At 51.7% G+C, this 14,788-nt stretch overlaps 1 protein-coding gene across 7 annotated transcripts in view; it reads right to left on the bottom strand.

The window, feature by feature from the left end:
• The window catches only part of CAPN5 (calpain 5), a 119,003-nt gene that overhangs the window by 99,982 nt on the left and 4,233 nt on the right, over positions 1-14,788 (bottom strand). For 3 of the 7 annotated variants that reach the window (XM_026651631.2, XM_029911567.1, XM_026651633.2), the window contains exon 2: positions 1,437-1,506. The exons of 2 other annotated variants lie outside the window; for them this stretch is intronic. The gene's annotated coding sequence lies outside the window, so the exon portion shown is untranslated. Of the gene's footprint in view, positions 1-1,436; positions 1,507-13,788; positions 13,971-14,788 lie in introns of all 7 variants that reach the window. 2 more of the 7 variants (XM_026651629.2, XM_026651632.2) reach the window with 1 other exon arrangement.

Raw genomic sequence — 14,788 nt, 5'->3', positions numbered from 1 at the left:
AATCCCTGGGTTCTAATCCTGATGCTGTCAGGCTCTGACACTGACTAGCCTGCAGAATATTTTGCAAACACATAGCACTTTACAAGCATTACTTAGTTAGGACTCCTAACATCACCATCAAGTGGTTAAATACTATTGTGCCCATTTCACAGAGAGGGGACGCTGAGGATCAAAGGCGTCAACTGCCCAAGTCTCAAATCAAGTGTCAGAATCAGAATTCAAGTCACCCGAGTCCCAGTCCAGTGGCTAGATGAGACAAATGAAAACGGGCCTGTCTGTTTCACAGGCATCTCAAGCCAGTTTCAGTAGCCAGTTTCTCCTGTGCTCTCAATGGTTCAGCATTGGGGTTCCTAACACCACAGGGGCAGGTTTCACTTCAAACCTGTTTACAAAGGAATCTTAAACCAAATCAAAATCAATCAATCCATCCCTGCAGAATCATTTGTGGTGGGCTCCGGTGTGGTAAACGGATTTTTTTAAACCACAAAACCCTACAATTTGTACTAAAGTGGAGTGTCATTAACTAATGTTTGTGAAGCGCATTAAGATATTCTAATGAAAGTTTCCAGGGGCCTGATCCAAAACCCACTGGGATCAACGGCAAAACTCTCTCTGGCTTCAGGAGGCTTTGGATCAGACCCTGTTACTAACAACAACAGTGTCATTAGCATCACATACAGCTAGACACTTGCAGACACGTTGTCTAGATAGAGTGTATGCAGACACAATGCTCGCTATTGCTGAGGGCCAGTTTTGTCAGGCGGTTTTAACATTGCAAGTGTGGACCCTGATTTCACCTACGTGATATGTTTGGACAAGTTAGAGCCCTAGCCATCTGGGCCCTGCAGCCCCGTGCACCAGTTAGCCTGGCATAAAGGGGGTGCAGGACATGCTTACAAGCCTCTATAGCTGGGGCACACATCAGGGAGGTGTTCTGGGGCAGGGCGCAGGTGAACCAGAGGGGCAGGAGGGGGCATGCAAAGGCAGACTTGCAGCCGAAGACCCGAAGCGGAAGAAGCTCCGGGGGCCCGGGCCCCGCGAGAGTTTTCCAGGGCCCCCGGAACGAGTGAAGGACCCCGCTCCAGGGGCCCCGAAAAACTCTCATGGGGGCCCCTGCGGGGCCTGGGGCAAATTGCCCCACTTGCCCCCCCCTCCTCCCGGGCGGCCCTGGGGTATATACACTTAGTGTGATGTTCTCTAGGTCTGCAGTTAAAAAACAGGTCACTCAAAGGCAGCGTGTCTTGAGACAAACTCCTCAGGACAGGGGATGGGAGACACTTATCTTGGTGGGCGGGCACTGCGGATTGCACAGCATTCGACCGAAGTCTCTGAGCAGTCTAAGTCAAATGCTAACAAACAGCTGGCAGGAGGAGGTAACCAGTGAGGGGTGGGGGGGACCTATTGAGGTAAACAGCAGGAGGTGAGGGGGAACCTACCTTGAGGTGAACAACAAAGGTCTATTCTGGTATATTCAGGTGTGCAAACAGACACCCTGGCATCCTTCACCTAGGAGGTAAACCGACAGCAAGTTTGCTTCAGGAAAAAGGGATCTCAGTCAGGCTTGGTGGCAAATGCTGAAGAGAACTTTGGGTGAGATCAACTTCTTTAGCTGAGAGGTTAATCATTAGTTAAGATTCGTCTCTAGAAGCGTGTTACGATTTTGCTTTCTCCGTAACCATTTTCCCATCTCTCCTACGGGTTATTATTTGAACCTCATTTCTTTCTTAAATACATTTCCTTTCATTTTATAATTGAACTCAAGTGCTGTGTGTCACGCAGGAGCGGTGATCTAACGTAAAACCAGGGTACACTGTTCCACTGGGAACACAGGATCTGGGATTTCTGTGGGTATCCAGCGATCGGGACTTTGAAGGGACTCAGAGACTGGGGTGCATCTGTTATCAACCTGCAAGGCAAAGGGGGGCTGGCGGAGCGCAGAGGAGAGTGGCTGACAGGCTGGCTGTGTTAGGGGGCTGACACCCAGCTTGTACAGACAAGACTCCCTTGTGCTGGAGGCAGGTGGCAAGCAGGTGACTCACAGCCCTGAGATGGGTCACACAAGGCCCCACAGGGGGATTTGAAATAGGGGCACAAGTTAGGGCAGCTTTCGGGGCTGGGGCAGCCCCAGTCACCCCTGCATGGGGGAGGCCGTTTGCACCTCCTCTCTGTCCCTGCGCTACGCCTCCCCCGCCGTACGCAGAGCTGGTGTAAGCATTTCCACAGGGGCACTCTGCCTTGCCACGCGTGTCGCTCCCCTCCTCTTATCAGCACTAGGGATATGCGGAAAGAGCAGGACCCGAGCTCCATGCACAGCTCTGACAATGGCAGGATATCCTCCGCCCAAGAAGCACTTCCTCCTAGGGAGTCACTGGAGGGCACATTCCTTGGCATTCATCCTCATCCTCGTGAGCGGGGCAGAGCCCGCGGACACGGCTGGTACACAGTTCCAGACCCCCAGTGGCGCGCTGCTATCTCCTAGGAGCTGCTATTTAGCCGAGAGATGCTGAAGGAGAAGCGATTGCAATGATGCAGTCCTAGGCCCTGATCCGAAACCCACCACAGGCAGCAGAAAGTCTCCCATTGACTTCAGGGGCTTTCATGGTTATTTAACCCTTCTGTTGCAACAGCACCTGAAGGCCTCAACCAGGGAAGCCCCGTTGTGCAAGGTACTGTGCAAACGTATGGTAAGTGATGGTCCCTGGCCCACGGAGCTGACAGTCTGAACCACAAGCCAGAACAGGGGAACACAGACAAACGGGGTGAGAGACAGAACAACAAATCTGACAGGATGTGCACAATGCTCAGCCCCTCAGCAGCGATGCTTCCTGCAGTTAGCAGTAGAGGCAGGTATGCTAGTGGACAGATCCTTGGACTGGACCTCAGCAGACTTGGGGGAGGGGGGTGTGTGTGATTATTTATAATTGTACGACTGTACTGCCTAGGAGCTCTAGTCAGGAGCAGGACTCCATTGTGCAAGGTGCTGTACAAACACAGAACAAGAAGCTGGTCCGTGCCTCAAGGAGCTTTCAGTGTCTTCCAGCTCAGCCACTGGCCTGCTGGGTGACTTCGGGCAAGTCATGTCTCACCCTGTGCCTCAGTTTCCCCATCTGGTCAAATGGAGATCGCAGTACTGTAAAGTGCTTTGCAATCTACTGATGAAAAGCACTGAGTAAGAGCAACGTATTTATTTTGCAAGTTGCAGTCTCCTGCCTGTATTCTGGGACTGGGACTAGGGCGCGGTGGTGGTTTTATGGATTGTGACTGGGAGCTCTTCCCAATCGTAAGGGAGAGAAAGCAGGAAAGCGCTTGCCAAAGAAAGGCAGACTCAGGCAATAGAGGCTCGAATCTCTGGGAATTAAGATAACAGGATGGAGAGGAAAAGTAGGGGTGAACTGCGGAGGACTTTGTAAGTGAGGACCAGGTGTGTTTGACGAGGTGAAGGGGGCGATGGAGGGATTTAAAGATGAGGTGACAGTCAGAGTGACAGGCCAAGAAGACTATCTTAGCTGCAGCATTGTGAATGGGCTGGAGGGATGGCGGGAGCCAGCCAGGCTAAAGAGCAGGAGATGAGGTCAAGCCCTGAGATGATGGAGGCTTGGACAAGCGCTTTGGCAGCATGGGCACAGAGCCGAGATCTGATTGCTGAGTGGTTGCGCAGGAAGAAGTGACAGCTGGAGACACAGCCTGGACGTGGGGATGGAAGATGAGGGCAGAGTCAAAGACGAAGCCAAGATTATGGGCTTGAGTGACAGGGAAAACAATGGTGCTTTCCACCGTGGAAGAGAAAGGACCAGTTTCCCGTAGTCCTAGATGCTACACAGATAAGCCACCAGGAAGACAGGCCCTGCCCCAGAGAGCTCATAAGCTGCATATCAGTGAGGACACCACAGGTGGATGAAACACACACATGGAATGAGAGCCAGTTAGGAGAATAAGGCTACGGACAGAAGCATCTAGCAGAAAAGCGGAAAACCCAGCTCATCGTCTGCCTGCCTGGTGCCAGATGGGAGTGATAGCAGTGGAATTGTGTCTGCTCGGCACGTCAGAAAAACCAGGTCTCTGGCTTCTTGTTTGACAGCACCCACCTGTGAAGTGCGGATAAAACCTGCCTCCCCCTGCCATGCTGTCGCCGATGAGCTGTATGCGCAGTGCTCGTACAATATGAAGTCCTAGACCACTGCTATGAGATATTGACGATGTGGTCCCATGGCTCGTGCGCTCTGAAGTGTAGCCGTTTGCCTCACACCCTGCCTCCATGTGCTACGCTCAAACCACAGCTTCCTTTCTGTGTCGCCGTCCAATTTATAACACTAAAACCACCTTCCGGTGAAAGAGCTGCACGGTGCAGAAAAGGGGGGGGGGGGGACGAAGAAGTGCCGGGGGGGGGCAAATGTATCTGCCATACAGTAGCATCTACCAGAAGCCTCCAACTGAGATCAAGACCCCAGTGAGCTGGGTGCTGTACATACATACACACACATACAATGTAATTAGACAAGACAGGCAAGGAATCGGCGGGGGAAACAGCGACCCAGAGAGGTGAAGTGACTTGCCCAAGGACGCCCAGGAGGTGAGTGGCAGAGCATGGAGTGCAGAGACCCCACCCGGTGTTGTACCCGCTGGACCACACTGCACCAGCAAGACCAGTCCCCTTCCCTTTGGAGATCCGGGGGTTCTTGGAGTCTGAAATACAGGGGGAACCTTGCGGAAGAGGCAAAAGCCAAACTCAAAGCAACAAACAAGTTCCCATGAAACTCCCGGCTCCTTCCAGCCCAGTTAACCTGTCTGGATCAGCTAAGCCTGTGGGCAACAACCTCTCTCCCACACCAGAGAAACCTGTGCAGGGCAGGAAGTCCCACACCTTCCTTCCCAGCTGTTCTGTCGAGGGAAGGGTCAGGAGTTCCTTCTGTGCCATGTGTAGGAGCAGGGTGCTTCAGCCCCCTAAAAGAGCAAATAACCCGAGACCCACACATCTCAGCACATCCAGATGCCCAAACCACCCCCCACTACACTGCTGGCATTAGCTACCCTCTGTGTCTGTGCAGTAGCAGCCGGGCAGTGGCCCCAGTGGGAACTAACCCATTAACCCTGCTCCCATATCAGAGGGATCTGCAGCGGGAGCTTGGCATGGAGCGTAGCTCTTCCCCCTGAATGCCCAGGGAGCAAACACTCTGCCTAGCTCCCCTAAAGCCTGGTGTGACGGGAAGGGTCCCTCTCCTTCCTGGCTCCACTCCGCTCACCCCAATGGAGAGGCCATAATTTGCCCATCTCCGATGACCGTTCCCTCTTTGCTGTGCACAGAAGCTGCACATACAGCACACGTGGCCTCGAGGGCTGCTCCAAAGCACTAAGCACAGATCAGAACATGGGAGAAGCTGTTATGATTCCGCCCCGACCCCCCACCCCATGACTTTTGATCTAGAGCTCAAGGTGCAGCATACAACCAGTAAAGAAAGATCTATTCCTGAGCTCTGCAGATGGATAAACCCCCTTGAAAAAACACACTTCTTGGCATATCAATTCCTCATTTCCTCCCTCTGTGCTCTCGGTGGCCCTGACCCACTTGCTTCATGCCAAGCCAGTTAATAATTACAAGCAGGAGCTGTGAAAGAGAGAGTGAGCCCATGAAGCACACATTTGGAGCATGCCCGTAACTCCCCAGGGCTTGTAACAAATCACAGCGCTGGTAAATTACAGGAATCTGCTTCCAGGCCTCACCATACAGACACAGAGACAGTCCCTACCCCAGAGAGCTTTCAATCCGGTTTGAGACAAGATGTGAGGGAGTGTCACAAACGAGCATTTGGGTGATCATTATATTCTGGGAGGGAAAGTGGCTGGGGACTCTGACCTGGAGGATATTCAGACCCCCTATATACAAACATCTCTTCCCATCAATGTTCAAATTGCCTGGATACGCACACCCCTTCTCCACCCAAAGACACCCAAGAGGAAAAGGCCTTGGAGTCTCTCTTCTGCGCTGGAGTAATGGAACTGTGATACTCCCAGAGTCTCTGTTCAGCCCTAGGTTCATGACCTAAAGAGCTTATGGTCTAAACCATTTGGCATCTGGCAGACCTAATTACTTATTAGCCTATTGTAAGCACTAGCCATCCCCTGACTCATGGTTTGCTTTGCTGTGGCTGTTTCCCAGGAACTCCCTGTTAGTACCCACATGGGTTACCCTTGGCAATACATGTTGTCCTTGTAGGTGTGGACTGAACATACACTTGTGTTGTCTACTGCAAAAGAATCTCCCATTAAAGCTAATGGAAAGAGCCTCACTGTCTGCAAAGGGAGCAGGACTGGGCCCCTACACAGTAACACCAGTCTGGACCTCTAGTTCTCAACCAGGGGTACGCATACCGGGGGTATTCAGATCTTCCAGGGGGTACATCAACCGGCTCCATAATAAGCACTAGCGAAGTCAGTACACACTAAAATTTCATACAGCTTGTTCATACTGCTCTATATACTATACATGGAAATGCAAGTACAGTATTTATATTCCAGTTGATTTATTTTATAATTATATGGTAAACATGAGAAAGTCGGCCATTGTTCAGTAATAGTGCGCGGTGACACTTCTGTATTTTTGTATCTGATTTTGTCAGCACGTAGGTTTTAATGTCAGTGAAACTTGAGGGTACCGAAGGCAAATCAGCCTCCTGAATGGGGTACAATAGTCTGGAAAGGTTGAGAGCCACTGGTCTAGACATTCGACACGTGCCTCAATTATCTGAATGGTACGAGGGCAAGGGGAATGGTTCAGGTTGGGCGGGAGAGTTTTTAGTGGAAGTAATGGACTTTGGGGACCAGGACTGAGAGATCTGGGGCTCAGATAACCGAAGTTTCACTGTTCCAGAGAATTCCTAGCATAGATAAACTATAGCACATGGCTACGCCCATACTCCAATTGCCGTTGGTCCCATTATTGTAACAATCATTTATAGAGCCATAAATATGCATGCTGCTAGCTCAGTGCCAAAGAGATCACAGATCACTGCTTTACGATCACAACACTGAAGAGTTGATAGGGCACATTAATGGCCACTACTATGGACAGCATTTGACACATACCACACCACGGCACTTCCTGATACAAGGAAGTTCTAGGCTGTCTGCAGACTCAGGCAGACGTCCCTGCCGCAAGTCACATCATGAAGGCTTTCCTTGAAACTCCAAAGGCTAGAGAGAGTTTCATTCTCCTTTCAAATGAAAATGGAGAGAAGGAAGACCAAGCTGTCAGACTCATGGGGAAGCACTTGCCCAGCTCAACCTTTAGTAGTGACTCATTGCCAAGTGCCAACATAGGCTTGGCATATCTACAATGGGTGCACTCCCCTAATTAAGAGTTGATAGATATGTAAATTGGCTTAATCACCATGGTGATACGTGCTCTGTCTATCCGGCTCTGCATCCTTGCAGGATTGCCCTCAGTGGTTTTCCTCCTCACCCGCAGGTGTGACAGGGCCATGGATTTTTTCCCCATTTGGTTAAATTATGCAGCACTATAGACCCACGGAGGTGCTCAGGTCACCTCCGGTTCAGGACATTCCCAGAATTCCAGGATCTCTGCATCCAGGGTTTTAGCTCAACCCTCATAGACTAGTCACAAAGTCCAGATCTGAGACTGTCTCCCAGCGTTTGGAGATGTTCTGGCTCGCCCAACAACTCTAGTGTAAAACCTCCCCCGAGCCAGGCCCTCGGTGAGAGTCTGCTAGGTACAGAGTAGACTCTCAGGGAGGGCCCGCAATGTACATTGCCCCAGCCCACGTTACAGCAGTTTCCGGGCTGACGAGTTCTTCCTGTCCTTTCTGCACTCCACAGCTCACACCATGCTGGACGGCAGGGCCTGCATTCCCACTATGGAGCCGTGCATTTATCCTTTGGCCGCCCCCGCCAGGATGGAGGGAGAACGTGCCGGGCTGAGGAGAGTGTCTGAGGATCAGAACCGATCACGTTAAGGCCACACGTGCAGGTGCATGGCACGGAAGGCACACCAGGCCCTGCCTATGAGACGCAACGGGGCCATGCCCTTGCTTGTGGCTGGGGGGCATCTACAGCAAAGAGCCGCGACGCACGCGGTGACACATTGTTTTGGGTATGGGCCGCACAGGCCCCTGCCACGGTTCCCCTTACCCACGCACAGCCCATGTGGGTGTAGCCGCATGCCCTCCCCTAGGATTCGTGGGCGTGGCAGGACGCCGTGCCCCTGCCCAGGCTGCAGCGTGGCGGGGCATTTTCCTGGAAGGGTTTGTTGAGGCTTCTCCTTAGCATTTCCCTTCAACATGGTGGCCCAGAGCAGCATGCCTGGGCTTTGCTGGCTGCTAAGCACATCCACCCTGAGCTGTACGTCACGGCAAGGTACTGGCCAGCTCTTCCCTTTCACTGTCTCTTCCGATGACAGACGTTCACTTTACAGCAACTCTGGGGCAACTTGAGTGGAGCAGAACAGTCACCTACCTGTTCTGGTGTCACTGCCCCTTTATAAACCCTCCTCTGTTCGCTCAGGTAACTCCTCGTACAGAGACTTTAACCACATAGCAGCAATCCCCCTGCAGGCCTTGTGCGCTAGTCACCTCCCTGACAGCCACACGGCACCTTGCTCCCACGCATAACTAGAGAGAGAATCAGGCCTCGAACAGTTACTCAGGCGACAGGCGGCTTCTCACAGACTTTAAAGCCAGAACCGACCATTGATAATCTAGTCTGACCTCCTGCACGTTGCAGGCCCCAGAACCTCATCCACCCATTCCTGTGATAGCCAGAGATTAGGGGTCTGAGTTAGTGAAATCCTCAGATCATGATTTATAGACATCAAGTTACAGAGAATCCACCATTTGCACTAGTTTAAACCTGCAAATGACCCATGCCCCACGCTGCAGAGGAAGGTGAAAAACCCAGGGTCTCTGCCAATCTGACCTGGGAGGAAATTCCTTTCGGATCCCAAATATGGAGACCAGTTAGACCCTGAGCATGTGGGAAACACCCATCAGACAGATACCTGGGAAAGAGTTTTTTGTAGTAACTCAGAGCCCTGCCTACCTCCCCCCAGCTCCATCTAGTGTCCCATCTCCTGCCATTGTGAATAAACTTTACAGGTGGTGTTAAAAAGATTTCTCCAGGACTCCACAGGAGTCTTATCCCTGTGTGGATAAGAAGCAGCCGTCTGCATGGGCCTGGGTGAGGAGGGCTTAACTCAACATATTTCAAAGACTTCTGCTAATCTACAGCAATTTAGCACAGCCAGTACCTCCTCCCACTCCTAGTGAAGTCAGCAGGACGTTTTACAGAATCTCGTAAAGACCCACAGCGACCTACAAACAACAAAAGCAGAGACAGACCTGAGCTACAAACTTGGGATCCACCTGTCCTAAAGCTTGGGAGTTCATTTGGACCAAGGGTATAGGGGTAAGGCTGATCTCTGAGCAATAGTTCCTATGGGTCAGGAGTTCCCCTCACAACAGTCCCTAAGAGAGGAAGAGGGTCTTGTAGTTCAGGCACTGGACCCGGTCCAGGAGACCTGGGTTAAATTCCTGGCTCTGCCACAGATTCCCTGTGTGACCTTGGGCAAGTCACTTAGGTTATGTCCACACTGCACACTAAGCCCGGGCTCTGACTCAGGTTTGAGCCCACGCCCCTTTTCCATCCACACAAATGAGCCTGAGTCGGGCCAGCGAGCATTCAGGTCCTGTGTCCTAAAACTCTGCTAGGGGCGTGGATCAGCGCCCAAGTCCCACTGTGACTCGGGTCCAAACCCTGTCATTTTGCAATGTGGACACAGCTCACACCACAGACCTGAGTCAGAAGATCTGCATAGTCAAATATGGACGTATTAGTACGGCTGTGAGGCCCTAGTCCAGAAATTGTAAACCCAGATTTACAAGCCAGTGTGGACACTTCAGCTCGGGTTTGGGAGCACAAAAGTACAAGTCCACAGACCCGGGTGTACAGCGCAGTAGATGTACCCACAGTCTCGGGGCTTGTCTGTACAGACTCTTAGCTCATGGCGAGCTGACGTTGTAACTGCCTTGCCCTGGGCGTCTGCTGTGAACTTGAAGTTCCCTAGTGCGGTTTGGTCCACTCCTGTTCCCAAGTAGAGTAGATCAAAGTGCACAAGGGAGCTTTCAGTGCGTGGCAGCAGGATCCACTCCGTGATCCTGGACACGTAGTGCATGGCAAACTAGTGCGAGGTAAACTGACACCCCAGCTTGCCACAAACAAAAGTTTGTATAGACAAGCCCTCAGACCCTGAGGGCATGGCTGCACTGCGACAGAAGACCTGTGGCTGGCCCTGGTCCCCTGACTCAGGCTGGTGGGAGGGTCGGGGCTGCGGGGCTATAAGACTGCAGTGTAGACATTCAGGCTTCCCCCTCGCAGGGTCCCAAAGCCCGAACGACATTTTATAGCCTCCCAGCCCAAGCCCCACGAGCCCGAATCAGCTGACTTGGGCCAGCCGTGAGCCATACCGGGGCTCCTTCATCACAGTGTAGACAGTACCCTCTGTTCCCCACCCGTAGAACGGAGATAATACTTCCTGTGTCTGTTTGCACGGTCACCTCTCCAGGGTCTGTCTCTTACTATGTGCACTTACAGCACCTAGCACGATGGGGCCCTTATCTCCGCCGGGGCCCCCTGCTGCTACCGTAACACAAAGAAACACAAGAAGCCCTGCTGACAGTCCTAACAGGCTGTGGGAGGGTACCTAGGTTATCTTCCCCTTGTCGGGGGCGTGGAGAACCCCAGCTACGGCTCTTTTAAACAAAGGAACCAAGGTATCCTCAAAAAGCGACAAAGAGTCCTGTGGCACCTTATAGACTAACAGACGTATTGGAGCATGAGCTTTCGTGGGTGAATACCCACTTCGTCAGACGCATGTGACTAAAGGTATCCTCAGTGGATGCTGACAGGAATTTACACCTTCTCTCAGTGGGGAAAAAGGCCAGAGAGTGTCTCTAAGCACCCCACATGCCTGCAGCATCCCTACAGAAGACAAGCAAGTCACAAGGATCCCCTGAGACTTACCCGTGACAAGTGGGAGAATTTCACTTCCCCAGGCACTGGAGAAGTTTGCTTTGGATTACAACAGCCTCTCTCATGACCACTAATTCTGTTAACTCCCCCCACCATATAAATGTCACTGGAGTAACAGCACCCTGCTGTGAGTCACGGCCAAGAAGAGTCTAGGAAACGATCAGCCGGGCAACTTCATAGCCGCACGGGCTGATACTAGACCCCAGCAACAGGTGCAAGGCACCTGGGCACCTTGCATAAGGGCTTGATCTTGCAGCCTTCACCTGAGCAAGCCTCCCACTCACTTTGATGGGAGTTGTACTTGCGTAAGAACTGCAGGATCAAGCCCTTAATTGCTTACTGGCTGCTTTGTAAGCCAGCCGGTACCCCCTGGAGCACTGTTCACACAGCCCTAGAAAACTGGTAAAACCAGCTCTGCGCAGCCTGACTGTGCTGGGCTTTCCGGGACAAGGCCTTGCTAAGGAAGGCGTAGCTGCCAGAGGGTTTTCTTGGGGCAAGAAGCTGCTGTTGAAGGCCTGGAGGGGCTGAATATTTTTTTTTTTAAAAGGGATTCTCTCTGCCCTACAGTGGGAATGAGGGAGGGGACAGAACAGATCAGAAACTTTCAAGCAGCTGAGGAAAGGAAGGCCAAAGAATGTGGGTAAAATAGAACCAGCTGTGTCCTGTATCCAGCCCTCACACCAGACCCTTAGAAACAGTTGACTCTGGGACCACACAGGCCTTGTCTTCACTGCTCAGAAAGGTGTGTGCTTTACCTGGGGGTAGCCAATGCCTGTGAGCCATCTCCAGGTGAAAACACGTGGAGACAAGGCGTTTTAGCTTAATGCAGGGTAACGAGGCAGGGTCAGCCCTATACCCGTCAGAGGCTGAGGTCGCCTAGTTGCCCCACGGGAGAACACACACGCCTTGTCTCCATCGTGTTTTCACTTCAGGCTCACTCAGGGGCGTTCGTCACCCCCACACGGAGCACACACCTGGCTCAGCAGCCGACACAAAGCCACACACTAGGGTGTCTTAATCACAATTGGATGGTCATTGCATTACACTGTTATTACACTACCTAGCTCTCATGTAGCACTTTCCATCCAGTGATCTCAGTGCAACAAAGGAGGCCAGCATCATTATCCCTATTGTACAGATGGGAAAACTGAGGCAACTGGTGGTGAAGCGACGCACCTAATATCACCCCGCAAGTCATTTGCAGAGCTGGGAATAGCACCCAGCTCTCTCCTGAATCCCAGTCCGGTGCTCCATCCACTATGCCGCATTGCCTCCAACAGGGCAGAGTTACGGTTTTTTGGGTCCTTACTATGAATTCCTTTCCTGAGCATAGTTGGATTGCTTTTAAGTGCAACTCTAACTCTAAATTTCCTGTGTTTATAATGCTTAGTTTGGGGATAATATCCCTGCAATGTTTCTTCACCCTTAAGTTACTGATACACACACTGAACCTAACTCCATTTGAAGGTAATCTTTCTTCTGGGAATCTAGAGAGTTACAATTTACATGGTCCTCCCAAGTAACAACAGGAAAAACCCCTCTCTGTTCCTCAACGGCAGGTCACAAACGCACGGCTCTCCTCCCTTGACACTATTAAGGAGAGGGAAGGGCTTTCCCAAATTACCTGAATGCCCTCTCCCGGCCTGGGTACTCAGACACTGTGCCAGAGCATTAGGACACTTGGTGAAGAAATAGGTTTAGAGTTACACTGCCTGGAATGATTAAAAGGAGCAGGATATAATTATATGGTGGGATAATACATGGCACAAGTAATAAAAATTCACCAACTCTGGGCGTATCAGGGGATAGAAAAAGACATTACATCGCATGATGCTTTCTAGGGGGAAAAAGTCAGTGTATTATTATCATAAACCACCTATAATACACCATAAATATACATAGCACATTTGCTCCAGAGTAGACCAAGGGCCCAGTCCAACTTCCACTGAAGATAACTGGAGTTGGATCATCCAACAAACAGGTCCCATGCCCAGATCATCATCCAGCTAGACCCCTGGTGAGTATGACTAGGCTTTGCAAAGGTATCTTCTCTAGCCCTAAGGATGCAGGCTCCCCAACCCCACAGTAATTCCAAGACAGGTGCAGAGATTCGTAGCAGCAGTTTAATAAAAACCAGAGGGCAAGTGTCAATCCACATCTCCAAGGGGAAGGCTGGGAAAATAACAAGCTACATCTAAAGGGAAAGAAAAAGAAATCCTAGTCTCTTCCCAGTAAAGAAAATCTTTTTGGGGGCAGGTGGAGAAAACCCCCTGCTGAAAGAAAAGGGGTGGAGAAGAGCTAGGTCAGAAGCATGAAGGTAGTAATTCCTGGTTCCATTGTAGTCAAGGGGAGTTCCCCATATCCTGAGGCTGGAGAATCAGGCCTATTGTTTAACACAATGACTCTACTCCAGCAGAGGTTTGCTTTAGATTTAGCACAAGGTCAGTATTAAAGTGGCCCCAGTTACACACACAGCAATGAGGTGAATCAGAAAACAGAAGGGCAGGAAAGGGCTAACTTTGCTGCAGTGGGGAATGGGAGGGACGGGACACACACAGAATCTCAGCTAGTGCAAATCAAGGTAGCTCCAAAGAACTCAATAGAGCTGCCCCCATTCTCCCCTGGTGCAATCCTGGCCCATTGTCTCTAATCAACTGGAAGTGCTTGAGTCAGGGTAGTGGGAGCAGCTCTCACTGCTGCATCCAGGCACTGTCCGGGCCCCTAAAGCTATGTCTACCCAGGGATAAAAACCTGCGGTTGGCCTGGGGCTCCTGAGGCCTGGACTCCAGGGCTGAAAAATCGCTGTGTAGATGCTTGGGCTGCAGCCTGAGCTCTGGGACCCTGCGAGGTTGGAGGTCTTTTATCCCTGTGTAGTAGATCAGGCCTTCTGCCGCCTCCCGTGCTCCTAGGTCTTCCCACAAGGCTTTGGGATGCTGGGGAGAGAGCCTGCCCTGTGACACCAGAGCACAAGAGAAGGATGTTCAGGACCGCATCCCCAGGGCCATATCCTATAGGATGCAGTTAGAGGAGGCTTCTTCTTGAGATAGTCGTAAGATGTGAGGAGGGGCTGACAGCACTAGAGTTGAGGGGGGAAGGGAAGAGGCTGCCGGCTATCCCCCTGCTTGAGTTAAGGGATCTGACCCTGGGGATTGCACCCTCAGAAAGTTTGCGGATGACACTAAGCCGGGGGGAGAGGTAGATACACTGGAGAGTAGGGATGGGGTCCAGAGTGACCTAGACAAATTGGAGGATTGGGCCAAAAGAAATCTGATGAGGTTCAACAAGGACAAGTGCAGAGTCCTACACTTAGCACGGAAGAATCCCAGGCACTGCTACAGGCTGGGAACCGACTGGCTAAGCGACAGTTCTGCAGAAAAGGACCTGGGGTAGACAGTTCTCAGGGAATGAGGCAGGGAATCCTGGAAATAGCCAGCTGTGAGCATGCAACTAGAGATTGTATGGGAACTAACATGCACCAGTGGCCAGAGTTCGGGTTGCACTCAAAAGTCAGGGAAGGACAATCTGAACATTCTCCTAGGGCCCGACCTAAAGCCTCAGAATCTATCAGGCTCTTAATGTGAGGAGGTTTTCTTGATTTTCTAGGTCAGTGGTTCTCAAAGCCTGTCCGCCGCTTGTTCAGGGAAAGCCCCTGGCAGGCTGGGCTGGTTTGTTTACCTGCCGCGTCCGCAGGTTCGGCCGATCGCGGCTCCCACTGGCCGCGGTTCGCTGCTCCAGGCCAATGGGGGCTGCG

The sequence above is a fragment of the Terrapene carolina genome, unplaced genomic scaffold, assembly GCF_002925995.2.
Source record: "Terrapene carolina triunguis isolate 2854851 unplaced genomic scaffold, T_m_triunguis-2.0 Scaffold97, whole genome shotgun sequence".
In the NCBI taxonomy this organism is placed as follows: Eukaryota; Metazoa; Chordata; order Testudines; family Emydidae; genus Terrapene; species Terrapene triunguis.
This window is presented reverse-complemented; position numbering and strand designations above follow the sequence as displayed.